This window comes from Oryctolagus cuniculus, chromosome 9, assembly GCF_051225735.1.
Source record: "Oryctolagus cuniculus isolate XC-2025 breed Fujian yellow rabbit chromosome 9, ASM5122573v1, whole genome shotgun sequence".
Taxonomy (NCBI): domain Eukaryota; kingdom Metazoa; phylum Chordata; class Mammalia; order Lagomorpha; family Leporidae; genus Oryctolagus; species Oryctolagus cuniculus.
In genome coordinates, this window is record NC_142875.1 from 76,437,679 (window position 1) to 76,464,320 (window position 26,642).

A 26,642-nucleotide genomic window follows, 5' to 3' on the forward strand; every position below is an offset into this window, starting at 1 on the left:
CAAGGAGCTGGATTGCAAGTGGAGCATCTGGGACACAAACCAGTGCCCATATGGAATGCCAGCATTGTAGGTGGAGGCTTAACCTGCAACACCACAGCACCAAGCCAAAACGGCACCACAGAAGGTTTATGGAAGGGGCAGCATTGTGGTGTAGTGGTTGAGCAATTGCCTGCAGTGCTAGCATCCCATGTGAGCACCAGTTCAAGTCCTGGCTGCTCAACTTCTGATCCAATTCCCTGCTAATAGCCTGGGAAAGCAGCAGAAGATGGCCCAAATGCTTGGACCCAGCACCCATGTGAGAGAAACTCCTGGCTCCTGGATTAGGTCTTGTTCAGCCCTGTGTGTCATTTGGGAAGTGAACCAGTGCATGGAAGATCTCTTTCTCTCTCTCCCTCTCTATAACTCTGCCTTTCATTTATTTTTTTTTATTTTTTATTTTTTGACAAGCAGAGTGGACAGTGAGAGAGAGAGACAGAGAGAAAGGTCTTCCTTTGCCATTGGTTCACCCTCCAATGGCCGCCGCGGCCAGTGCACTGCGGCCGGCGTACCGCGCTGATCCGATGGCAGGAGCCAGGTACTTACCCTGGTCTCCCATGGGGTGCAGGGCCCAAGCACTTGGGCCATCCTCCACTGCCCTCCCAGGCCATAGCAGAGAGCTGGACTGCAAGAGGAACAACCGGAACAGGATCTGGTACCCCAACCAGGACTCAAACCCAGTGTGCCAGGGCCGCACTGTAGGTTAAAAGTTTAAAAGTACTCTTGCAAGTGTGTTGACAAGATAACAAGCCCTGGAAACCTGTTCACAGCTGATCCAACAGGCGTCCTACCTCAGGGGGGAAGCACTTCCCCAGGAGCGGAGCTAGGCTGCCTCTGCACAGGAGCGCCGAGGCTGAAGGGCAGTGCAGGGGATTCTTCCTAAACATCTGCTTGATTAGAAACTGCAGCTCTTAGGAGTAATGGGAAGGCAGTGGCCTGATGGACCCTCCACATATTTTGAGGATGAGACTTTTCCAACTATTGGCCTGAAACTGGAAAGTAAAAACAGAACTTGAAAAGCAGAAACAGAGAAAGAAAAAGGAAATTAGAAAATACCAACTGAATTGAATTCATATAAACTATTTTAATTTTATAAATATACGTGAGGGTAGGTCATTTTTCTTTCCAGAAGTTTCCTTAAGATATTTGTTGTGGCAAAACATGTCAAGCTGCTGCCTGCGATGTTATGAGCACTGGTTCAAGTCTCAGCTGCTCCACTTCCAATCCAGCTCTCTGCTTATGGCCTGAGAGAGGAGTGGAAGATGGCCCAAGTGCTTGTGTCCCTGCACCCATGTGGGAGACCCAGAAGAAGCTCCTGGCTCCTGGCTTTGGCCTGGCCCAGCCCAGACAATTGCAGCCATTTCGGGAGTGAACCAGTGGATAGAACACCTCTCTCTCTCTCTGTCTCTACCTCTCTCTCTTTAACTCTTATTTTAAATAAATAAAATAAATATTTTCTTAAAATAAAGGTACTATTCTATAGGGAGCAGCTGTTTAGCCTAGTGGTTAAGGCACCTGCATCCCAAACCAGAGTGCCTCAGCTGGACACCTACTCTGGTTCCTGACTCCAGTTTCCTGCTAAAGCAGACCCTGGGAGTCAGAGGTGATGGCTCAAGAAATCGGGCTCCTGCCACCCACTTGGGAGACCTGGATTGAGTTCCCAGTTCCCAGTCCTGGCCACTGCAGGCATTTGGGGAGTGAGCCAGTGGATGCAAGTTCTCTCATATAAATACATAAAACTTCTATCTCTCATATAAAGAGATAGAAAGTATATCTCTCATATAAATACATAAAACTTAAAAGATAATATGGTGGTTCAGGAGAAAGGTCAGCATGAACAATAAGAAACTTGCCTGCCTTGCATACTTTTAAAGTCAACATCAATGTTGTTACAGATATACATTTTTAACATAAACTCACAATAATACATATGACTTTTTTAAAAAAATGATATAGAAGACTCACAATATGCATAATATTCTTTTGATCCATTATTCCTCCCCAGAAACCCCAAGACTTATACTGTAACAACATGTACTTTTGGCTTTTCCAGATTTAAACTACTACTGTAAAATCCTTCTTAACATTCATGCCATTAAAGAAGCTATTGAAGTTTGACAAGTAAAAGAGTGGAGACATAAAACGACACAGTGGAATAGCATCCTAAAAGTTTTCCATGTGTAATATATTGACTGGAACCAACATTAGCCGTCAGCCTTGCTAATGCTCATATAAGAACATGTTGGCACTCTATCTTGAAAGTGTATTGCCCTATTAATAAAAAAAAGTGAAGACATGAAAAAAACCCAACCTATAACAAAGGAAACTTCAGATAATGAAAAATAAAATTGAATGTGCTTGGCCTCAGGCTTTTAAACAATTATACTGCATTTCTACATTTCCTAAAGGTTTGGGAACAACTGTTTTTAAAAATATATTTATTTATGGGGGCTAGTGCTGTGGCTTAGTAGGTTAAGCCTCTGCCTGCGGTGCTGCAATCCCATATGGGCACTAATTGGAGTCCCAGCTGTTCTGCTTCCAATCCAGCTCCCTAATTATGGTCTGGGAGAGTGGTAGAGGAGGGCCCAGGTCCTTGGGCCCCTGCACCACATGGGAAGCCGGGAAGAAGAGTGAACCAGCAGAGGGAAGACCTCTGTCTCTCCCTCTCTGTGTCTGTACATAACTCTGCCTCAAATAAATAAATATATCTCTTAAAAGTATATATTTATGGGCCAGCGCCATGGCTCACTTGGTTAATCCTCCGCCTGCACCACCAGCATCCCGTATGAGTGCCAGTTTGTGGTCCTGGTTGCTCCTCTTCCAGTGCAGCTCTCTGCTGTGGCCCAGGATGGCAGTGGAGGATGTCCCAAGTGCTTGGGCCCTGCAACTGCATGGGAGACCAGGAGATGCACCTGGATCCTGGCTTCGGATCAGCACAGCACTGGCCGTAGCAGCAATTTGGGAGGTGAACCAACAGAAGGAAGACCTTTCTCTCTCTCTCTCATTGTCTAGCTCTACCTGTCAAAAAAGGTATATATTTATTTATTATTTTTATTTATCTGAAAGGCAGAGATAGAGATCTTCCATTGCTGGTTCATTCCCCAAATGCCCATAAAAGCTGGGGCTGGGTCAGGCTGAATCTAGCAGCCTGGAACTCAAATCTGAGTCTCCCACATGGGTGGTAGGGCCCTAACCACTTGAGTTATCACCCACTGCCTCCCAGGGTGGGCATTAGCAGGGAGCTGGAAGTGGAAGTGGAACTGGGACACAAACCCAGGCATTCCAGTATGGATGTGGGTATCTCAAGCAGCATCTTAGCCACTGCAACAGTGTCTAACCCCAAAAATACAAAAACTGTGTCTTAAAGCAGAGAAGAGATGAAATACTGTGTGCCAAAGAATCTGGGCACTATAGTCCTCCCTGTGTATTCTTGCTAGGAAGAAGAAGAACAAGTATATTTATGCTTATGAAAAACATTTCTAAAATATTCATGATGTTAAAATTAAATAATTTTATTTGTATATAACAGTGTTTCTCAACGTAAGCTATACATCAGAATCACCTGTGGGTTTTTTTATGATTTCTTTAATTTGAAAGGCAGAGTTACAGAGTGAGAAAGGGGGGCAAGAGAGACAGAGAGAGAAAGGGAGGGAGACACAGAGAGAGAGAGAGAGAGAGAGGGACAGAGAGAGATGACTGATCTTTCATTTGTTTGTTCACTCCCCAAATGGCACAACAGCCAGGGCAGGACCAGGCTGAAAACAGGAGACAAGAGCTTTATCTGGGTCTCCCATGTGGGTGCAGGGGTCCAAGGACTTGGGCCAACTTCCAGGCTTTCCCAGGCATATTAGCAGGGAGCTGGATTGGAATTGGAGCCGCTGAGACTCAAAGAGGTGCCCACGTGTGCTGCTGGCTGGCATCATAGGCTGCGGTTTTACTCACTACACCTCAGCACCAGACCCAGAATAACTTCTTAAAAATACTAATGCCCAGGACACCTTCAGAGTTAGCATGGGCCCAGGCAGCAGCATTCTCACAGGTTCCCCACCGCGTTCTAACTGGACGGGCAGCATGACAAGCCGCTTGTTCAAATAGACACCCTCTCCTGAACAGCACACACCTTCAGTTTGCGTTACCTTCCTCTGGTGGTGCTGAGGGATTTTTCTCAGCCATTCCCTCTCCTGAGCTCTGTGTGCAGTCAAGCACCTCTGTATAAGAGCTTGGTAGAGCTTATTTTCAATTCATTCCCAAAGAACAGAATTTATTTCCATGCAAAGCAAAGACTTAATGGAAATCCATTCTACAATTGCTGTTCTTTGCAATAAACTACTGCTAAACAGAAAGGACAAAGTATTTACCATCTATTTTGTTGAATTATTTTTTAAAATATTTAGAAAAACACAACACAATGTGGCAGAGTCTATTTTCTCATATTTCAGTTACAGAGGAAACACACATGATAAGTAAAATCTAATTTCAAAAAGATTGGTATAAAAATGGTACAGCCATTCTGGAAATGTTTGGCTATTCCTCAGAAAGCTAAACATATAATTATTGTATTATACATCAATTCCACTCTTGGATATACACCTCAAAAACTGGAATCAGAGAGTCTGACAGACATTTGCTCTCATGTTCATAGCAGCATTATCCTCAAGAGTCAAAAAGTAGAAACACCCCAACTCCAGTGTCCACAGACACTGTATACTGTATACACACAATGGAATATTATTCAGCCACAAAATGGAATGGAATTGTGATACATGTTCAACAAGGATGATGAGCTTTGAAAACACTATGCTAAGTGGAATAAACAAGACATAAAAGACAAATATATTTTTTGACAGGCAGGGTGGACAGTGAGAGAGAGAGACAGAGAGAAAGGTCTTCCTTTCTGCCGTTGGTTCACCCTCCAATGGCCCCCACGGCCTGTGCGCTGCAGCCGGCGCATTATGCTGATCCGAAGCCAGGAGCCAGGTGCTTCTTCTGGTCTCCCATGCGGGTGCAGGGCCCAAGCACTTGGGCCATCCTCCACTGCACTCCTGGGCCATAGCAGAGAGCTGGCCTGGAAGAGGGGCAACTGGGACAGAATCCGGCACCCTGACCAGGACTAGAACCCGGTGTGCCGGCGCCACAGGTGGAGGATTAGCCTATTGAGCCATGGCACCGGCAAAAGACAAATATTTTATTACCTCACTTACATGAAATATCTAGAATATGTGATTCATAGAGACAGAGAGTAGACTAGAGACCAGGAGCTGGGGGAGAGGAACAAGGAGTAATTATTTAATGGGTGTAAAGTTTCTGTTTGGGATGGTGAAGAAGTTTAACAGGGAAGTATTATTGATGATTGTGCAATACTGACAATCTAGTTAATGCCACTGAATTATACACATAAAAATGGTTAAAATGGCAAATTGTGTATTATATATATATATTTACCAAAAATCTTAAAAATTTAAGAACACTGATCAGCACGGGAGTTTTGACCTGCTCCGTTTCCGACCTGGGCTGGTGGTTCACCCCTCCTTAGGCAACCTGGTGGTCCCCCGCTCCCGGGAGGTCACCATATTGATGTCAAACTTAGTGTGGACACCCGATTGGCATAGCGCATGACAGCCCAGAACTCCTGGACTCAAGCGATCCTCCGGCCTCAGCCTCCTGAGTAGCTGGGACTACTGTTGAAATCTTTACTTAATGCATACTAAACTGATCTTCTGTACAAAAAAAAAAAAAGAAATTATCAATTCCCAACTTGACTCTCACTGGGATTAAACATGACAATAGGTCTGATCTGATTTCATCATCATTTAAAAAAATCATCTATTATTTTTCACTTTATGTTTCTGTGTGGGAGCAAACTGTTGAAATCCTTACTTAATGTATACTAAGCTGATCTTCTGTATATTAAGATAATCGAAAATGAATCTTGATGTGAATGGAAGGGGAGAGGGAGTGGGAAAGGAGAGGGTTGTGGGTGGGAGGGACGGTATGGGGGGAAGCCATTGTAATCCATAAGTCGTACTTTAGAAATTTATATTCATTAAATAAAAGTTAAAAAAAAAGAAATTCCAAAAAAAAAATTTAAGAACACTATGGCAAAAAGAAGGGAAGAAAAGCTACATATAGAACAACAGAAATGGGAGCCATGGGAGCTGCAGGGTCTGCACGCCAGTGCAGGAAGGGGAGTGGATGTCACACAGACACCAGCGGGGAGAGCAGGGACACCCAGGGCTCCGAGTCCACACATCAGCACTGGAAGGGAAGGTGAGCTCAGTAACCCGAGACATTGGTGGGGAAACGGTGGTCAGAATCTGGAGGGGAGTGGGAAAGTTCACCAGACTGACTACAGGAGAGAAGGAAAAAAGGTAGGGGGGGTACTGGTACAGATGAGTTTCTCTCTAGTTTCTCTCTCCACCAACCTTGCAAAGGCAAGCAAGAGACAAAGAGCAGGCCCCACTCTGGATTTACATAACAACAGGGGAGAGCTAAGGAACTGAGTCGCTACAATTCAGTAGCCTAGGCAACCCAGTGGGAGTCCAGAGGTGAAACGGAGCCTGCACAGACTCTTTGGGTAGAAGCCAGAGATTGGAAGCTAAATACCATCAATCCTGCACAGCCATGCCGTGCGGTATTACTTACCTCCTGAATAAATAAATAAAATAAATAAATAAATAAATAAATAGAGATTTACCATGCATAACCTGAGGGTGTCACCTTTGCACACCCATAACCCGGAAGAACCAAGCAGAGCTCTCAGGCCAAACCCATCTCAAGCCTCCAAGGCTCCTCCAACAGCAGGCAGTCCACTTAACACAGACATAGTATAAAATAAAAAAATAAATAAATAAACAAATGCACAGTGACGAAAGAAGAATTAACTATGCCAAGCAACAAACACAAAAGTTGAGGGAACAAGATCAACGATGACACTATGATGCTTCCAAATAAACAAAACTCCCCAAGCCAAGACTATGAAGATGATGAGATAGAAGAAATGCAAGATACGGATTTCAAAAAATTTATGATAAGAACATTTAGAAGTTTTCAAAAGCAAATCCTTGAACTACAGAAATCCTTATTGGACAGGATTGAAAATCTCTCTCGTGAAAATGAAATTTTAAGGAAGAATCAAAATGAAACGCAGAAACTAGTAGAACAGGAAAGTGTGATAGTGAAGAGAAATCAAAATGAAATGAAGAGCTCAATAGATCAAATGACAAACACATTAGAGAGCCTTACAAACAGAATGGGTGAAGCAGAAGAGAGAATATCGGACTTAGAAGTCAGAACACAGGAAAACATACAGTCAAACCAAAGAAAAGAAGAGGAAATTAGAAATCTAAAAAATATTGTTGGGAATCTACAGGATACTATTAAAAAAACCAACATTCGAGTTCTAGGAGTTCCTGAAGGCATGGAGAGAGAGAAAGGATTAAAAGGCCTTTTTAGTGAGATACTAGCAGAGAACTTTCCAGTTTGGAGAAGGACAGAGACATCCTAGTACAGGAAGCTCATAGAACCCCCAGTAAACATGACCAAAAGAGATCCTCACCACGATACGTTGTAATTAAACTCACCACAGTGAAACATAAAGAAAAGATCCTAAAATGTGCAAGAGAGAAACGTCAGATTACTCTCAGAGGATCTCCAATCAGACTCACAGCAGACTTCTCATCAGAAACACAGATACTTAAAGATGTGCTACACTCAGAAACACAGAAACACGCCCATCAATATGAAAGAAGGTAAAGGAAGAAAAACCACCAGTAAAAGAGCATGGAAAGCTCAAAGCATATACTAGAAAATATATCCGGGAAAATGGCAGGGCAAAGTCACTACATATCAATAGTCACATTAAACATTAATGGACTTAACCCTTCAGTTAAAAGACACCGATTGGCTGATTGGCTCAAGGAACAAAACCCAACTATTTGTTGCCTACAAGAAACACATCTCTCCAAGAAAGATGCATGCAGACTGAAAGTGAAAGGTTGGAGAAAGATATTCCATGCCAACAGAAACCAAAAAAAAAGGCAGGTGTAGCCATATTAATATAGACAAAATAAACTTTAATACAAAAACTGTTAAGAGAGACAAAGAGGGGCACTATATACTGATTAAGGGTTCAATTCAATAGGAAGATATAACTATTATAAATGTATATGCACCTAATTACAGGGCACTGGTCTATTTAAAAGATATGTTAAGGGACTTAAAGGGAGATTTAGATTCCAATACAATAGTACTGGGGGACTTCAATACTCCACTCTCAGAAATAGACAGATCATCCAGACAGAAGATCAACAAGGAAACAGCAGATTTAATCGACACTATTGCCCAAATGGATCTAACAGATATCTACATAACTTTCAATCCTACATCTAAAGACTTCACATTCTTCTCAGCAGTGCATGGAACCTTCTCTAGGATTAATCACATACTAGGCCATAAAGCAAGTCTCAGCAAATTTAAAAGAATTAGAATCATACCATGCAGCTTCTCAGACCATAAAGGAATGAAGTTGGAAATTAGCAACTCAGGAAACCCTAGAAAGTATGCAAACACATGGAGACTGAACAACATGCTCCTGAATGAACACTGGGTCATTCAAGAAATCAAAAGAGAAATCAAAAACTTGCTGGAAGTAAGTGAGGATAACAACACAACATATCAAAACTTACGCGATACAGCAAAAGCAGTACTGAGAGGCAAGTTTATAGCAATAGGTGCCTATATCAAGAAATTGGAAAGGTACCAAATAAATGAGCTTTAAATGCAGCTCAAGGACCTAGAAAAACTGCAGCAAACCAAACCCAAATCTAGTAGAAGAGAAATAATTAAAATCAGAGAAGAAATCAACAGGATTGAATCCAAAAAAAATTACAAAAAATCAGCCAAGCAAGGAGCTGGTGTTTTGAAAAAATAAACAAAATTGACACCCCATTGGCCCAACTAACTAAAACAAGAAAAGACCCAAATCAATAAAATCAGAGATGAAATAGGAAACATAACAACAGACACCACAGAAATAAAAAGAATCATCAGAAATTACTACAAGGACTTGTATGCCAGCATACAGGAAAATCTATCAGAAATGGATAGATTCCTGGACACATGCAATCTACCAAAATTGAACCAGGAAGACATAGAAAACCTAAATAGACCCATAACTGAAACAGAAATTGAAACAGTAATAAAGGCCCTCCCAACAAAGAAAAGCCCAGGACCAGATGGATTCACTGCGGAATTCTACCAGACATTTAAAGAAGAACTAATCCCATTTCTTCTCAAACTATTCAGAACAATCGAAAAAGAGGGAATCCTCCCAAATTCTTTCTATGAAGCCAGCATCACCTTAATCCCTAAGCCAGAGAAAGATGCAGCACTGAAAGAAAATTATAGACCAATATCCCTGGTGAACATAGACGCAAAAATCCTCAATAAAATTCTCGCCAATAGAATACAACAACACATCAGAAAAATCATCCACCCAGACCAAGTGGAATTTATCCCTGGTATGCAGGGATGGTTCAACATTCGCAAATCAATCAATGTGATTCACCACATTAACAGACTGCAGAAGAAAACCATATGATTATCTCAATTGATGCAGAGAAAGCATTTGATAAAATTCAACACCCTTTCATGATGAAAACTCTAAGCAAATTGGGTATAGAAGGAACATTCCTCACTATAATCAAAGCAATTTATGAAAAACCCACGGCCAGCATCCTATTGAATGGGGAAAAGTTGGAAGCATTTCCACTGAGATCTGGTACCAGACAGGGATGCCCACTCTCACCATTGCTATTTAACATAGTTCTGGAAGTTTTAGCCAGAGCCATCAGACAAGAAAAAGAAATTAAAGGAATACAAATTGAGAAGGAAGAAGTCAAACTATCCCTCTTTGCAGATGATATGATTCTTTACTTAGAGGATCCAAAGAACTCTACTAAGAGACTATTGCAACTCATAGAGGAGTTTGGCAAAGTGGCAGGATATAAAATCAATGCACAAAAATCAACAGCCTTTGTATACACAAGCAATGCCATGGCTGAGAAAGAACTGCTAAGATCAATCCTATTCACAATAGCTACAAAAACAATCAAATACCTTGGAATAAACTTAACCAAGGACGTTAAAGATCTCTACGATGAGAATTACAAAATCTTAAAGAAAGAAATAGAAGAGGATACCAAAAAATAGAAAAATCTTCCATGCTCATGGATTGGAAGAATCAACATCATCAAAATGTCCATTCTCCCAAAAGCAATTTATAAATTCAATGCAATTCCAATCAGGATACCAAAGACATTCTTCTCAGATCTAGAAAAAATGATCCTGAAATTCATATGGAGGCAAAAGAGACCTCGAATAGCTAAAGCAATCTTGTACAACAAAAACAAAACCGGAGGCATCACAATACCAGATTTCAGGACATACTACAGGGCAGTTGTAATCACAACAGCATATTACTGGTACAGAAACAGATGGATAGACCAATGGAACAGAATAGAAACACCAGAAATCAACCCAAACATCTACAGCCAACTTATTTTTGATCAAGGATCTAAAACCAATTCCTGGAGCAAGGACAGTCTATTCAATAAATGGTGCTGGGAAAACTGGATTTCCACGTGCAGAAGCACGAAGCAAGACCCCTACCTTACACCTTACACAAAAATCCACTCAACATGGATTAAAGACCTAAATCTATGACCTGACACCATCAAGTTATTAGAGAACATTGGAGAAACCCTTCAAGATATTGGCACAGGCAAAGAGTTTCTGGAAAAGACCTGGGAGGCACAGACAGTCAAAGCCAAAATCAACTATTGGGATTGCATCAAATTGAGAAGTTTCTGTACTGCAAAAGAAACAGTCAGGAGAGTGAAGAGACAACCGACAGAATGGGAAAAAATATTTGCAAACTATGCAACAGATAAAGGGTTAATAACCAGAATCTACAAAGACATCAAGAAACTCCACAAACACAAAACCAACAACCCAATTAAGAGATGGGCCAAAGACCTCAATAGACATTTTTCAAAAGAGGAAATCCAAATGGCCAACAGGCACATGAAAAAAATGTTCAAGATCACTAGCAATCAGGGAAATGCAAATCAAAACCACAATGAGGTTTCACCTCACCCCGGTTAGAATGGCTCACATACAGAAATCTACCAACAAAAGATGCTGGCGAGGATGTGGGGAAAAAGGGACACTAACCCACTGTTGGTGGGAATGCAAACTGGTCAAGCCACTATGGAAGTCAGTCTGGAGATTCCTCAGAAACCTGAAGATAACCCTACTGTTCGACCCAGCCATCCCACTCCTTGGAATATACCCAAAGGAATTTAAATTGGCAAACAAAAAGCGGTCTGCACCCTAATGTTTATAGCAGCACAATTCACAATAGCCAAGACCTGGAACCAACCTAAATGCCCATCAACGGTAGACTGGATAAAGAAATAATGGGATATGTACTCTTTAGAATACTATACTGCAGTTAGAAACAACAAAATCCAGTCATTTGCAACAAAATGGAAGAATCTGGAACACATCATGCTGAGTGAAATAAGCCAGTCCCAAAGGGACAGATTTCATATGTTCTCCCTGATTGGTGACAAATGACTGAACACCAAAAAGGAAACCTGTCGAAGTGAAATGGACACTATGAGAAACGGTGACTTGATCAGCATAGCCCTGAATGTTAATGAACAACTTAATACATTATCCCTCTTAGTAGTTTTTTTGTTCTTCTTAATATGACTGGTTTAACTCTGTAATTAATACACAGTTATTCTTAAGTGTTGAAATTTAACTGAAACGTGATCCCTGTTAAACATCAGAGTGGGAATAAGAGAGGGAAGAGATGTACAATTTGGGACATGCTCAAGCTGACTTGCCTCAAATGGTAGACTTAGAAGCATACCAGGGGACTCCAATTCAATCCCATCAAGGTGGCATGTACCAATGCCATCTCACTAGTCCAAGTGATCAATTTCAGTTCACAATTGATCATAATGAAAGGACTAAGAGTCAAAAGGAGCACATAAACAAGTCTAGTACCTGCTAATACTAACCGATAGAATAAATAAAGGGGAGAGTGATCCAACATGGGAAGTGAGATACACAGCAGACTCATAGAATGGCAGATGTCCTAAACAGCACTCACTCTGGCCTCAGAATCAGCCCTAAAGGCATTCGGATCTGGCTGAAAAGCCCATGAGAGTATTTCAGGCATGGAAAGCCAAGACACTCTGGAAAAAAAAAAAAAAACCCAAACACCTGAATAAAGATCTCTGTGAGATCCCAGTGGAAAGAACATGTCTTCAAAGAAGGAGGTACCTTTCTCTGAAGGGAGGAGAGAACCTCCACTTTGACTATGACCTTGTCTAAACAAGATAAGAGTTGGAGAACTCAAAAGGCTTCCATAGCCTTGGAAACTCATGACTGGAACATAGGGAGATTACTGATGCCATAAACAGGAGTGTCAATTTGTAAAGTCAACAACAGGAGTCACTGTGCACTTACTCCTCATGTAGGATCTCTGTCCTTAGTGTGCTGTACATTGAGATTTAATGCTATAACGAGTACTCAAACAGTATATTTCACTTTGTGTTTCTATGGGGGTGGAAACTGTTGAAATCTTTACTTAATGCATACTAAACTGATCTTCTATAAAAAAAAGAAATTATCAATTCCCAAGTTGACTCTCACTGGGATTAAACATGACAATAGGTCTGATCTGATTTCATCATCATTTAAAAAATCATCTATTATTTTTCACTTTATGTTTCTGTGTGGGAGCAAACTGTTGAAATCTTTACTTAATGTATGCTAAACTGATCTTCTGTAGATAAAGAGAATCAAAAATGAATCTTGATGTGAATGGAAGGGGAGAGGGAGTGGGAAAGGGGGGGATTGTGGGTGGGAGGGACGTTATGGGGGGGAAGCCATTGTAATCCATAAGCTGTACTTTGGAAATTTATATTCATTAATAAAAGTTAAAAAAAAGAACAACAGAAATGAAACAACAGACATTTCCTACTGGTATACATCACAAAAGTGGCTCTAGGCAAAGACAACAATAATGACAACATAGGAAAACTTTTTCATAATGAATTCATCCTAAGTAAGTGAACTGCCAGCTGGAATTTTCTACATTGCTTAGGACCTCACCAGAGATAACCACAACCTTCCAGTTATGTTTTGTGCACCATACTTACTGGATGCTTAAGGGTACAGAGTTCATACAGAATGCATCCTAAGGACCAGATGTCACTGGAAACGTAGAGGAAGCAACATATCAGTAAGTAGGTTATGAGTTATTACACAAAAACAGATGCATTTTTGAATTAAAAAATGAAAAATTATCCTACTTTTAGTAAGAATAGGCATAAGTAATTCCTAGGTATTTAAAGAAGACACATAGTAATTTTGGTTTAATACTTAGGTACTAAGAATAATGGTCACAATAAAACTCTTTGCTCCCCAACTTGCACCACTCCCAATCAGGGTGGTTCAGATACCATTTCAACAGCCTTAGGGAATTCAGCGGCAAAAGGAAGGAGTATCTGTGAACTGAGACTGTCAGAGCTGGAGGAAGGACTTAGAGGATGTCCAGTACAGCTTCCACCAGACCGCCACGTGCATGGCAGCCGGCCTAAGAGGGCAGCTCCTGGTAGACGGCTCTCTGCCATACACGCCATAGTCCGTTGCCCTGCTGGAGGGCCTAAGGTAGCACCTCCTGCCTCACAGCAGCCAAATGTGTCCTCTGGCAACATTCTCCAGGCCTAGAGTCAGCTCATGCTCCAAGAGAAGGAGAACAAGACCACTCGTTCTTCCACAAAACAGCTCTTCAAACTCACCAGAGTCCTATGGGTGGTCCTGTGCCCGACTGCCTCATGCCAAGCATCTCAGTTCTCCTCCAGCAGCCTCACTGCCCAGTTGTCATCATCCAGGCTTTTTCTCAATGACACTCTTGTTATTATTATTTTTAAGATGTATTTATTCATTTGAAAGGCAGAGTTACAGAGAGAGAGAGAGAGAGACAGAGACAGACAGAGATCTTCCACCCGCTGGTTCACTCCCCAAATGCCTGTAGCAGCCAGGGCTGGGACAGGCTGAAGCCAGGAGCCAGGAACTTCCTCCTGGTTTCCCATGTGGATAGCAGGGGCTCAAGAAATTAGGCTGTCAGCAGCTGTCTTCCCCAGCACAGGAAGCTGGATCGGAAGTAAAGCACTCAGGATTCAGAAATGGGATGCTGACGTCATCAGCTGCAGCTCAACCTACTGCACCACAACGCCACTGGGACATTCCTTTTATTTTATGTTTTATTTTAACTAATTGTTTCCCTCGATTTTACTTTTTTAAAATTTCAAGCCTACAGGAGTTACAAATGCCCACATGCTCTCAGTCAGGCTCCCCAATGGTTAACATCTGCCACACTTGCATGCTATCTCCCTCTATGTATCTCTGAACCCCTGGAGAAAAGGCTGCAGATATCAAACACTCACCCCAAACACTCCAGCATGTACCTCCCAAGAGCAAGGACACACTCTCCCTCATAAACACAGCACCATTATCACCCGCAAGCAGAGAACTCAATTATATAGTCTAGTATTTAGTCCAAACTCCAGTCTCCCAATAAATCCCTTGAGGGGTGTTTTGCTCCCAAAGTAGTCAATTCTACTTTGAAACGAACCTATTTAGTATAGATTGTGTACCCTTTTCAGAAAGCCACTTGTTAGAAAGTAATAAGAGCTTTCAGGTGCTTCTGTCTCTAGGAGTCCATGCCAAAAATACAATATAAGACAATGACATTTTTATGCACAAACAATAAGTTAATCGCAGCATGTTTACAATTCAAAAAACTGGAAACACAAGCGCAAGGACAGAGGAGAAGTTAAGTCAACTTTAGGAAGAGCCATAAAGTAAAATATTTGAAGCCTTGATAAATATTTAGGAATTTTGAATGTGTGGGGAAATTAATGTAAGGTAAAGTGAAAAAAAATCAGGATATCAAGTTGTGTAGAGAATATACCAATTAGTACTATGGAGAGAAAGGGGAAAACCCCACCAAAAGATTCTTAGTAGTAGTTGTGGAAAGCAGGTGGTTTCCATTTCCTTCTATGTCCAATCCTTTCTGCCTACTCATACCCACAACAGGCACATAGAACTTGTAATCAGAAAAAATACGGTTCTACTTTTTAAATATTTATTTATTTGAAAGGCAGAATAAGAGAGAGAGAGAGAGATCTTCCATGCACTGGTTCACGCCCCAAATGCCCACAACTGTGGGCTAGGCTGAAGCTCGGAGCCTGGAGCCAGGAACTCCACATGGGTCTCACAGATGGGCAGCAGGGACTCAAGTACTGGGGCCATCATCTACTGCTTTCCCACATTGCATTAGCTGAATTGGAAGCAGAGTAGCCAAGACTTGAACCAGGCACTCTGATATTGTATGCAAGCAGTAGCCTCACCCACTGTGCCACAACACCCACCACAGTCTTAAATCATAAGGCCCTCAGATGAACTTTCAGCAATCAACTAACTTACCAACCAGGTGATTATTACCTAGTCCTGTAAATGTTAACTCAATGACATGATGTAGGGGTCCCCAAATGTTGCTGCATATTGGAATCTCTTGACAAATTGGTCATCTTGAAAAATTGCTGATGCTTGATTTCCATCCTCTGATATTCTAATTTAATTGACATGGATGCAACCAGGACTTTGGGATTTTTTAAAGTGGGAGTAGGACTGGCATTGTGGTGCAGCGTTAAGCTGCTGCTTGCAAAACCAGCATCCCACACTGGAGGGCCAGTTTGAGTACTGGTTGTTCCACATCTGATCCCACTTCCAGATGATGCAGGTACACAGCCCCAGTATTTGCACCCCTGCCATACATATGAGAGACCAGGATGGAGCTCCTGGCTCCTGTTTTTGTGTCTGGTTGGTTGGTTGGTTGGTTTTAAGATTTATTTACTTATTTATTTGAAAGGCTGAGTTACAGAGAGGCAGAGGCAGAGAGAGAGAGGGCTTTCATCACTGGTTCACTCCCCCAACAGCCACAACAGCCAGAGCTGGGCCAGTCTGAAGCCAGGAGCCAGGAGCTTCCTCTGGGTCTCTCACCTGGGTGCAGGGGCCAAGGACCTGGGCCATCTTCTACAGCTTTCCTAGATCATAGCAGAGAGCTGGATCAGAAGAGGAGCAGCCCCATATGGGATTCTGGCACAGCAGGCAGTGGCTTTTACCGGCTACACCAATGTTCCGGTCCCCTGGCTCCTGATTTTAGCCTGGCTCAGACCAGGCTGTTTCAGCCATTCAGAGAGTGAACCAGCAGAGGGAAGATCTATATTTCACTATCTCTCTGCCTCTCAAACAATAAAAATAAATACATTAAAAAATTTTTAAAGTGGGGGCAGCAGACTGGCACTATGGCATAGAAAGTTAAGCCTCTGCCTGTGGTGCCAGCATCCCATATGGTCACCAGTCTGAGTCCTGGCTGCTCCACTTCCAATCCAGCTTTCTGGGAGTGCATCTGGGAAAGCAGTGGAAGATGGCCTAGGCACATGGAGCCCTGCACCCACATGGAAGACTCAGAAGCTCCAGGCTCCTGGCTTCAGCCTGGCCCAGCCCTAGCCATTGTAGACACTTGGGGAGTGAACCAGTAGATAGAAGATCTCTCTCTCTCTGACTCTGCCTTTCAAATTAATAAATAAATCTTTTTAAAAGAATAATAAATAAATAAAGTTGGAGAAGCAAAGTATGGGAACCAGTAATATAATTCATACTATTTTTAGAAATAACTAACCTTTCTTCTGGCATTTATAATGAGCTCTTCTCAGCTCTGATTAAAACAGAAAACTATAACATTCATCTAGAAGCCAGAGAATATGGATTCCACAGTGCTTTCAGACACATCTTTTAAAAACCAAGATGCTCTGTGTATCTGCTTTACAGTGGCGCTAACTCTAGTGTCCTGCACAGGTCACCAAATGGTCACCCTTGCACAAAATAAGTCCACTGCTTACCTTTTATTGTTGTAAGGCAAGTTCTCCCAAATTTCTGGAGGCACGTAATAACTTGTTCCCACATATGTACAAGCAAACGCCATGGGACTAAAACCAAAAACGGCAAAGAGTGACCACAGAGAATTCCTGAAAATGCAGCATGTTTTGATTACTGTCACAGCATGACAACAGCAGTACGTACTCAGAGAGAAGATGGGCAGATCCAAAATCTCCCAATTTTACTTTTCCATTTTGGGTGAGAAAGACATTCTGTATGAAACAAGAAGAACTCAGGTTACATCTTCCTTCATGCAGACACAAGGCCAAGGTCTCCAGAGGCTGACATCAGAGACCAAGGGTAGAAACGCTGGCGTGGAATGCAATATGCCCTCCTGCCAGCTACACAGCCCCCTACCTGGGAGCTCCAGGTGACGGCTTTGAAACTGAACAAGCTTTGGGTGAGTCAGCAGACCTGACTGAACAGGAACCTGTGTCAGGGTGACCCCACATGGCAGGACCGGGTGTCAGCTACTTCCTTTTCTTTTCTAAAAGATTTATTCATTTATTTGAAAGTCAGAATTACACAGAGAGGTAGACTGAGAGAGAGAGACAGAGAGAGAGAGAGAAAGAGAGAGAAAGGTCTTCCATCTGCTGGTTCACCCCCCAATTGGCCACAATGGCTGGAGCTGCGCTGATCTGAAGCCAGGAGCCAGGAGCCAGGAGCTTCTTCCAGGTTTCCCACGTGGGAACAGGGGCCCAACAACTTCAGCCATCTAATACTGCTTTCCCAGGCCATAGCAGAGAGCTGGATTGGAAGTGGAGCAGCCAAGACTTGAACTGGCGCCCATATGGGATGCTGGTACTGCAGGAGGCAGCTTTACCCACTATGCCACAGTGCTGGCCCCTCAACTACTTTCCATCTGAGAACATATGTTCTAGGAATGGGGCCCGAAAAGGCTGAGAACATATTAGCATACACTTCCAAAGTGACTCTAGTGGCTTCTTCTCATTTCACTAATTTGGTTAATATTAAGTCAAAGGGTACAAAGCTTCAGTTTGAAGGAACGAATAGTTCAGATCAGGTGTATGGCTTGCTAATGACAGTTCATAATAACATACAATATGCTTGAACACTGCTAAGCGAATACATCCAAAAGGTTCTCACCACAAAAAAGGATAAGTATGCAAGGTGATGGGTATGTTAATTAGTTTGATTTCATCATTTCACAAGGTATACATACATTAAAAAAAGAAATACCTCATAACTATATACAATTTTATATCTTAATGCATGGTATCTTTATACATTTTTATCTTAATAAAGCTGGGAAGTTTTTTTAACTAAATAAAAGTAAATAAATAAATATTAGGCTGAAAAATATTTTTCAACTAAACAGAAATGTCCCAAAAGGAAATAAGGTAACAGAAAACAAAAGACTGAATGATACAGCTTTGGGTTTTCTTTAAGCTCCAAAAATATAGTCCACTCACCTTGGATTTGATATCTCTGTGTAGCACCCGTTTCTTGTGAATGGATTTACTCCAAAGCCCATTTGTGTGAATGAATTAGGTATCTGTAAGGAAAAAGATGCAAAATCCACAAACACGTAGTAACGGGTAAACGCTAACCCCAAATTCCAAAGAACCATTTCTAGGATGCAGCTGCCCAGGGTTTTATACAACGTGAGCACAAAACTCCTGCACTCATCTTAGTTCAATTAAAATTCAGTGTTGTCTGAAGAAATTCAGAAAAGCTGTGATCCCCATGCCTATTTCATGTATGATTCAAATGGCAATTTGGTTTATTTTTTTAAAGCATTAGTGGTTGTATTATTCACTGATTTACTTTCATTTGAAAGGCAGAGAGATAGAGATAGTCGGAAAGAGGAGAGAGATCTTTCATCTCCTGGTTCACTCCCAAATACCCGCAACTGGGGCTGAGCCAGGCTGAAGCGAGGAGCCTGGAACTTCATCCAGGTCTCCCATGTGTGAAGCAGAGACCCAAGTACTTGAGCCATCAGCTGCTGACTGGAGCTTCCTGTCAATGCACACCTTGGGAGATCGTGGTGATGGCTCAAGTAATTGGGTTTCTGCTACCCATGTGGAAGACCTGGACTGTGCACCTGGCCCCCAGTTTTGGTCCAGCTCAGTCCTGGCCATTGTGAGCATTTGAGATGTGAACCAGAAGATGAAACGTTGTGTCAGTCTCTGCCTCTGAAATAATAAAAATTTCTCTGCCTCTCAAATAATAAATGAAAATTAAAATTTCAGTACAATAAAATTAAGACTGAAATATCTACAATAAAGTACAATGAGTAACACAATTTTCAAAATCTTGTAAACTTGAAAATTTTATTCTTTTATATTTTATAACCATCATATTGATTTTACTTTCTAAAATATTTTGGGCAGCCGCATCCTTAGGATACCATTCAGTAACATTAGCATAGAAATCAGTTGTTGGGGTGTCTCTAGGAAAGATGGTTGAGCCACTGCCTGCAGTTCCAGCATCCCAAATGCATACCTGTTCAAATCCCAGCTGCTCCACTTCTGATTCAGTTCCCTGTTAATGCTCCTGGGAAAGCAATGGAAGATGGACTATATGCTGGGGCCTCTGCACCCATGTGGGAGACTGGGGTGATGCTCCTGACTCCTGGGTCCTGGGCCCTGGGTCCTGGCTGCAGCCTGGGTCAGCCCTGGATTTTGCAGCCATCTGGGATGTGAACCAGCAGATGAAAGATTCTCTCTGTAACTCTGCCTTTCAAATAAATAGCTCTTAGAAAAATCAGTAAGTCAGTCTCTTACCGTATCTTCAGGAAATAACTTTCCCTTTTGCTGTTTAATCTTTTGCATTAGATACCCTCCATCACAATATTCCATCACAATATATAGATGTCCTCCAGCTAAAATAGATATAAGTGTCTTTAGGAAAGTTGCAGTGCCATAAAGAAATTCAGAAATGCACAGATGTATGGGAGTTCATACTCACCTTCAAATGATTCTTTGAAGGCAACAATATTGGGGTGTTTCATTTTGGCTAACAGAACAGCCTCCTTCCTAAACTTCTGTGTTTCAGAAAGACTAGAAAAAGATTTTAAACCATAAATTTATATTGCATTTTATTTTTAAAGACTTATTTATTGAAAAGTGGCATAGCAGAGAGGTATCTTCCATCCATTGGTTCACTTCCAGAATGGACACAACTCTGGCTGGGCTAGGCTGAAGCCATGGGCAGTAGGAACTCAACTACTTGAGCCTTCATCCACAGCTTCTCAGGCACACTAGTAGAGAGCTGGACTGAAAGCAGAGCAGCTGGGACTTGATCTGGCAATCCGTTATGGGATGTCAGCATCCCAAGTGGCAGCTTAACCTGCTGTGCCATAATACCCACCCCTAATACTGTACTTAAAATAGCATCACATCCAGCTCCCAGATAATGCACCTGGGAAAGCATCAGAAGATGGCCCGAGTATTTGGGCCCCTGCACCCATGCAGGAGACTTGGAAGAAGCTCTGGGCTCCTGGCTTTGGCCTGGCTCTAGCCCAGTCCCAGCTGTTGCAGCCATTTGTGGAGTGAACCAGCAGATGGAAGATTCTTCTCTCTCTCTCTCTCTCTCTCTCTTCTCTATCTTTCAAATAAATAAAACAATAAATCTTTAAAAGCACAATAATTTAAAACATTTAATTATATTATTTAACATTAGTTTAAGTATACTAATATGTAATCATATGAATATTAGTGTTTTAATCTTATATTTTAGAAAGCATTATAATAATATTTATATAGGTTGAATATATTTCAATGTTAGATGCAGTACTGTAACATTGCACTCAAACCCAATTTAAGTTTTTCAAACTTGCTCAAAAAACAACTATGGCTATATTTTGCATACTGGAGCTGACCATTTTATTATACTATTATGTTCTTTTTCCTTTTCTTACATGTACAGAGTGGAAATAGTTTTTTCTTCTCCTGTAAACTAGTTTTAATATCCACCTAAGTGTCACCGACTTGGAGGGCCAGTATTCCATCAAGAACAGGGCATCCTAAAAGAGAAATCAATGATTTCATGTTTTGACCACTTGTAACATTTTACTGGTCCGTGGCCAAGATAAAAAAAGTAATAATACATTACTGCATCAAAGATGGACAAAGATGATACGCAAAATAAGTATCCAAAGCCGTTTGTCTATAACTTACTGAGGATTAAATCTAGAATACATGGCCTTCCAATCCAGAAATTGCCACTGATTATGTACTAGCACAGGGTTCCTGCAGCAGCAGCAACAGCATCAACTGGGGACTTGTCAAAAATGCAGGTTCATAGGCGCCCCCAGACCTACTCAATCAGAACTTCACGGGGAGGCACAGCAATCTGTATTTTAACAAGTCCTCCAGACGATTAAGTGTCACTGAACACAGTCAAGAATTCAGTGGTGCGGGGTGGGCATTTGGCACACCAGTTAAGATGCCATCTGGGATGCCTGCATCCCATATCAAAGTGCCTGGGTTCAAGTTCCTGCTCTATTTCTGATCTAGCTTCCTTCTAATGCACCTGGGAAGCCAGTGGAAGATGGCCCAAGTGCTTAGGTCCTTCCCACCCATGCTGTAGACCCAGATGGTGTTACTGGCTCCTGGCTTCGGCTTAGCTCAACTCTGGCTGTTGCAAGCATTTGGGGAATGAACCAGCAAATGGAAGATCTCTCATTATGTCTGCTTCTCTCTTTCTCTCTGTTAGTCTGCCTTTTCGACAAATAAAGAAATCCTTCAAAAAACCAAAATATTGTTAAACAGGCTCCATAGCATGTATTGTATAGTACATGGTAATGAAGTCTAGAGGGAAATGAAACCTGTACATGGATCTGGATCGAGATGGTCAGTTCCCTGATTCTAAGAGTGAGTAGCCTACATCTTTGCTCTTCATATTTTTATGTCCCGTTCTCATTAATACTGCACCTGAACTGCATTTGGCAAAGATCTGCTACACTGTTAGGTATACACGATTGGAAATTAACTGCTGATTACACACTGGGATAAAATAAACAATAATCACTATCTGAACATGGGCTAATTTTTTTCCCTTTCCTAATTGCAGTGTCCTAAGAGCCACATAAACTATATCAAGCTCTTATAAAGCCAATGAATAAACAGATTACATCGTTTGCATGGAGGAGAAATTCCTCATTAAGCATCAAGAACTTATTGTCTTATACAGACTGCAAGTGCATGCTCACTATGACTTATTTTCTTTAGCAGTGACCTTGGGGAGCCTTATTTCCTTCATTGCAAACAGCTGATTACTGCTTTCCTGCTGCACGAGCCAAAGGAGCCCTCACCAATCACCCTCTGGACTGTGTAGTCACCCATGCTGGGTTCCTGCACAGCTGGGCTCCACCCATGCAGTCCCCAAGGGCTCTTCAAATCTACCTTCAAAAACAGAAACATCTGAGAAGTACATTCACTTTCAAAAGGCATAATTCATCCTGTTGAGGCTAAAAATGATATCCCCCAAATGTGGTGTTTTTTGGCATGCTGAGAAGTTTGATCAAAAGAAAATTAAAAAGTCTTAAAAGCAGGCTCAGAGTCAATGTCCCTCTAACCTTGTCTTCCCCCTTCAAGAGCAAGGAGATGCCACCTGCAAAGTGCCTTTATCTGCCTAAAGTTTGGACAAGCTAAAGAATATACAAATGACCTCTGTCTCTTCCCCTATACTTCCCTTAAGTAGGCTCACATCCCAAGAAAAGACTGAATTCTGCCAATACACCTGGATAATTTTTTTTTTTTTTTGGCAAGCCATTGTCTGTGTTTCAGTCCCAGATGCATCGCTAACGCATTGTCTCTGCTGCAGGCAAAACAGATTTTGTCCCATGCTAATTATGCCCTCCAAGCCCACAGAGTTCCTCTAAAAATCATTCACAATTTCCCTTATACTCCCCTTTTCTCCCTCACCTACAGAAAAAGGGGTAAAGATGTGTCAGGACCATGTTGGGTTTGTGGGTAATCACACACCTGTGATCCCAACCCTGCCCCAGGCACATTAATAAATGTGTATAACTTCTTTCCTCTTTAATCTATTGTCACTTCATTTGGGCAAAGCTCTAGAAGACAGGGGAAATTTCTCTTCACCCCTACAAGCTAAAGTAGCTCTAATCATCACAATATGGCACAGCTTATTCCTTTGAAAGGGATCAGTTTGCCACAAGCATTCCACTTTGGCACAAGAATTGCTTGGAGCTGAAAGCAATTTGTTCTTTATCCTTTTCACTTTCATTTAAATACAAACATCCCCCTAGGTAATGGCAATAACCTTTGTAAATGTGTTTTTCCCTCCAGTACCAGGAATACATTTGTTACCAACAGGGAAGGCATCAATTTAAGTTTGCATTATAAACCTTTATCTTCTGTTATCTAAATAATCTTTATCCTCTGTTGTTTCTTTATCCTCTGTTGTTTCTTCCACATATTTACCCTCTTGCTCTTCACTTTAGAAGCCTCTGTCCTTGATCTAGCTACTGTTCCCTAATTTATCACAGAGTTAGTTAAAATGTAAGTATCTTGGTTTAACATTTCACAATTTGGAGATGTAGTAGACTTTTTCTCCCATCTATCTCTTTTTGTCAGTTTAATTTTCAGGGCCTCAAGCACTGAATCTAAGAAGACACAGAAAAAAGTTTCCCTCCCTACATTATTCACTCAACAGGCAGACACCGAGCCCCAACTCTGAGTCAGAAGTTGGAATCCTGAACAAATCTCTCTTGGTCTCTGGCATCAGGGATGTCCCATGCAGAGGTGGCCATAAACCTCAACAAATGTGGAGGGCAAGTCTTCCAAGAAGAGCATGCCGGTTTATAGCAGAAATATCCAAAGCAGTGGGCAAACGTATACTTAAACTAGAGCCTGAAGGATAAGTGGAAGTTGGCCAAAGAGGAGGGAAAGCGCGATCAAGGTGGAGGGAATGGCACATTGCAGAGCAAAAGGGATTACGTTCAAAGAATTCAAGAAGACTGTAAGGGGCTACAGTGACAGGGCCTTATCTGAAGTCCATTACAAGGCACAGTTAGATGGCTGGATTTTGTCCTCAGGGTAATTAATAGGCTGTCCCTGCAGTGTTTTTTTTTTTTTTTTTTTTTACAGGCAGAGTGGACAGTGAGAGAGAGAGAGACAGAGAGAAAGGTCTTCCTTTGCCGTTGGTTCACCCTCCAATGGCCGCCGCGACCATCCTCCACTGCACTCCCTGGCCACGGCAGAGAGCTGGCCTGGAAGAGGGGCAACTGGGACAGAATCCGGCACCCCAACCGGGACTAGAACCCTGTGTGCCAGCACCGCCATGCGGAGGATTAGCCTCGTGAGTTGCGGCGCCGGCCCTGCAGGGTTTTAACCAGGAGGGCAATACAGTCCTCACACAAATGTATTAGAAAAATCACCCACACAGACGGCAGAGTGAGCAGAGCAGAGGGTGGAGGCACGGAGGGGCCAGATCAGAGGCTCCATGAGTAGACAAAGCAGGAAAATGATGGTGCAATGAAGTAGGTGGTGCCAGTGGGGAAGAAGAAACTGGGAAGGAAGAAGTGGCAACAATTGACACATTTTTGCTACAGATTTCTGGAGGACAGGAAGGGAGGAGGAGGCACCATGGACTCCCAGATTTCTGGCATAAACTGGATGAATGGTGATGATATTCCTAGAGAGAAAAAAGCATAATCAATGGTGGTGTGTCTAGCTTTTTCTTTGATTTTTCTGGTGGTAGGAGCATGGCAGAGGTGGGGCAGAATATGGGAGAAAGGAAAAATCCATTCCATTTTCGACAGGCTGAGCTAGAGGAGCCTGCAACTGGAATGAGTTGTGAAACACACTGACTTCAGACTGCCCAATACATATGAGAGTGTGTGCAAAATGTAAAATGAGATGTAAGATTCCCAGAGCCTTGCCTGGTACACAGGTCTTTAATAAATGGCAGCTATGTTCATTATTAAGACCTTAGAAAGAGCATGCATTTTTTTTATTATTTAAAAAAAACGCGCTTTATTTTTCCAAAAGCTCATGCTGGTTTTTTTTTAATGACCAATAAAGCAAAAATCACAACCCAAAACCTACAATATTGTGAGGTATAAAACTTCAAGTTTATATTTGTTAAGTCACAACATTATCAGGAAAATCTAGAAATCATTTCTACATCGAATCAGATGCATTGTCATTGCTCTGAAACAATGCTAATCATATCGAAGGAAAACGTCTACCTGTACAATGCACCCTGTATCGAGTTCGAGTGAGCAGCCCATATAGCTAAGTTTAATGGATACAGTACTCAGTGCTAGCACTTAACCAGTTCTGTGACATTGGGCAAGTGTGGAAAGCCAAATAATACTCTCCCCTCTATCCCACCACCTTCCCAAACTTCTCCCTTCAACTGCCTGCAACCTGTGCATTGGTTCTTCTGTATGGCAAAAGGGAATTAGATTGCAGATGGAAGTAAGGTTGGTAATTGTCTGACTTTTAAATAGGGAGCTGGGGCCAGCACTTTGTGCATCTGCTAAGTGGCCATGTAGGACTCCTGCCTCCCACATTTCCAATTCCAGCTCACTGCTAGTGTAGACGCTGGGAGGCAGCAGATGATGGCCCAAGTACTTGGGTCTTTGCCACCATGGGAAACCTGGATTCCAACAGTTCTGGGCATTTGAGGAGAGAACCAGCAGATGCAAGACCTACCTCCTATAAGTAAATAAAATAAAAAAAACATAGGGGGTTGATCTTGGGTTAGCCAAGAGCCAAGAGGGCCCAATGTAATCCCGAGTGTCCTTTCAAGTGGAAGAGGGAGGCAAGAGAGGAGGCCAGAGTCACAGAGGGATTTGAAGATGGAGGAAGGGGCCAGGAACCAGGGAATGCAGGTGGCCTCAAGAAGCTGGAAAAGGGACCCACATTGCCCCCTAGAGCTCCCAGGAGAAAGTAGCTCTTTTGATGCTGTCATTTTAACCCCATGAGAGCTCTTACAGATTCGCCCTCCACAACTGTAAGCACTTGACTTGTGATAAGGTATTACAGCTGCTATAGGAAGCTGGCACAGCAAGTAACCAAGCTGTGTGAAAATGTAGTATTTACTTCAAAGGCTGATCCAGAACCTGTCTGGTATACTCTGATATATCAATTACTCTGTAGTTGAGTGATAGCCCTAAGGACCCTGGAGTATACTGTTGCAAATGGCTAACATTTGCAACACCTGCAGAGTGCTCTTTGTATTCAACTTTGAGACTGTTTTCAATGCAAAACAAACAGCAAAAAGTACTGCACTTGCCTGTATGCAGAACACTGCTACAGCGGACACTGCTATGGACTAACGCTCCTCAGGAGTGAGCTGCCTGCACAGACCTAGCCATTCTCTATTAGTGACAGCATCAGCGGAGAAGGTGATAAGAGGGCCTGATTGTTCTCTTTCCCACTTAGTGCTGATGGTCACGAGAGAGACTCCTTCCCTTGTTCCACTGTGTACTAGTCTGCTCCAGCTGCTGAAGCAGCTTCCCACAGACTGGGTGGGAGGAACAGAAATGCATTGTGTGGTGGGTCCAGAGGCTTGAAGTTCAGGATCAA

General features: G+C 42.2%; 2 pseudogenes across 1 annotated transcript in view; both read right to left on the reverse strand.

Annotated features, from left to right (window-relative positions):
• LOC138843648 (serine/threonine-protein kinase Nek3-like) overlaps positions 1–22,427 on the reverse strand; it is a 79,883-nt pseudogene extending 57,456 nt beyond the window's left edge. Inside the window, exons 1-8 of the transcript XR_016212921.1 lie at positions 22,326–22,427; positions 20,050–20,148; positions 19,866–19,963; positions 18,552–18,634; positions 17,263–17,330; positions 17,082–17,168; positions 13,272–13,326; positions 828–1,028 (exon numbers count right to left, since the gene is read on the reverse strand). The product of XR_016212921.1 is annotated as a serine/threonine-protein kinase Nek3-like (transcript). The remainder of the gene's footprint in view (positions 1–827; positions 1,029–13,271; positions 13,327–17,081; positions 17,169–17,262; positions 17,331–18,551; positions 18,635–19,865; positions 19,964–20,049; positions 20,149–22,325) is intronic.
• Positions 5,502–5,622, reverse strand: LOC149124621 (signal recognition particle RNA; annotated as a pseudogene).
• Positions 22,428–26,642: the final 4,215 nt, after the last annotated feature.